This window comes from Trachymyrmex septentrionalis, unplaced genomic scaffold (assembly GCF_001594115.1).
Source record: "Trachymyrmex septentrionalis isolate Tsep2-gDNA-1 unplaced genomic scaffold, Tsep1.0 scaffold107, whole genome shotgun sequence".
In the NCBI taxonomy this organism is placed as follows: domain Eukaryota; kingdom Metazoa; phylum Arthropoda; class Insecta; order Hymenoptera; family Formicidae; genus Trachymyrmex; species Trachymyrmex septentrionalis.
Window position 1 is genome coordinate 1,514,583 of NW_017304196.1, and position 1,979 is coordinate 1,516,561.

Here is a 1,979-nt window from a genome sequence, read left to right on the forward strand (position 1 = left end):
GGGGGGGTGGAGGGCGCTTTTTACGCGCGCATAAATATTTTGTTTTACTGCCCGTGCGGCTATACATCCGTTCGACTGGTATGAGCCACTGTAAATCGTATTATAAGTATCATAGCAAAATGTAAATGTCTCACGTAAATATCTTTCCAACTATTGCCATAATTTGAGAGAGGGAAAAAAAGATGATCCCAAGCACCGGAAGCAGGCGGGGTATTTTATTGAACGAAACGGGGATCTCGGAATAACTTGAGTAAAAGCAGAGGCGTCTTTACGTTCCTTTAAATAAACTAATTAAACCGTCGTGTTATTTATTGCGAGGAGTGAAAGGAACGGTAGTGTCCCAACGAAAGCGTTCAGTGGCGCTCTTGGCGAAGCGAATTTTCTCACGGCGCTCTCATTTTACTGCGACACGCTCTATTAATACAGAGACGCATACGCGAATCGCGAGAATATATAGCGGAGGCCAGCATGCCTGGCTTCGCCAACGTTATGGAAATTCCGACGTGTGCATTGCTAAATATACTGGTGCCTACTTGCTCTCTCTCTCTCTCTCTCTCTCTCTCTCTCTCGTCGCGGTTATTCCCGCGGTTAGGGAAACAACCCGGAGAGAGTTCCCGATGGTTGCATAATCGAATTTATGCTTGCGGCTGATTTGTATCGTGGAGAGTGGCATAGATCCTAGCTATTTTGCAATTCAGTTTCTATCCCAAGTGTCCAGATTAAACCAACGTCATCGTCGAAGGTGAAAAATTGGTGAAATGTCGTTCGGATTGTCCCGGAAATATATCCGGATGTCGACAGTCGATCAGAAATCTGATCTTTGAAATAATCGAAAACGTAGATTAATTCTGTCCTACTGATTCTTGTGAATGACTGAAAATCGGGTACTTTATCCTTAATAATTTCGCGTCTATTCAGCTGGTCCACCGTAAATCAAAGAATTTTTATTATTTGAAAGAATTTATGGAGATCCCAAAAAATATAGTTTGCCATTTATAATCGGTTGATCTTACGTGAATGAAAGAATTTTTATTACCTGGAGGAATTTATGAAGATCCCAAAAATTAGTTTGTCGATTATAATCGTGCATAAAATCTTGTACGCTTCAAGAATTATACGCTAAATTACCGCAACACATTGTGTCAAATCCGTCTTGGCATAGAATTGCAAAAGGTTAATATTGTCGATTTTCAGTAGCATAAGAACCTATCGGATGATAGTATCATTTACTCCGAGACTTGAAGCGTTTCAGAAATTAAAGGAAATCAGTCCGGAGAAATGTGACTGGCTTTTCCATCCAATTCAGCAACGTTCCTTTCGTTCTTTGCACCTTCTCCCTCTTTCTATCCCTCCCCCGCCCTCCCTCTCTCTCTCTCTCTCTCTCTCTCTCTTCGTCACGTGCAACAGCCGGGAAGACGGGAACGGGGTTGATCCACCCCAGTTGAGTCCCGCGCGAAGAAAGGAACGAAGAGGAAGAGAAGCCGCATAGTGGATCGAGAGAGGAGAAAAGGGAGAGGGGAGTTCGTCGGCGGAATGGAATCCATTTCGAAATTGCAAGCCACCCTGTTCGATCCCCCTTTCTCCACCGCCCACCCTCCGTATCCTGACACCCTCCCGCGGCCTTTTCCTGGCTCCTTCCCTCAGGAAAAGCCACTCCCCCTGCTCGACTCACATCGCCCGTCCCGCTCTCTATCTCTCCGGCTCGCTCCCTTTCGGGAGACAGCGTGCTCGCCTCGAATACTGATATCGAGCAAAGTCCTTTTTCCCTTAAACCGAGCAGCCACCAGGAATAATGCATTATACGTACGCGTCCTTCGCGTCTCTCACTACCTCTCTCGCTTCGTCGCTCGACTTTTCCTCTCTCATGCTCCGATCTGAGGATAGTACTTTCCTTCGTGTCGTGCTAGTCTTAGCTCTCTCTCTCTCTCTCTCTCTCTCTCTCTCTCTCTCTCTCTCTCTCTCTCTCTCTCTTTCTCTTC

At 45.8% G+C, this 1,979-nt stretch overlaps 1 protein-coding gene across 8 annotated transcripts in view; it reads left to right on the top strand.

The window, feature by feature from the left end:
- Positions 1–1,979, top strand: part of LOC108746328 (homeobox protein extradenticle) — a 52,474-nt gene that overhangs the window by 35,545 nt on the left and 14,950 nt on the right. The gene's annotated exons all lie outside the window — the stretch shown is intronic.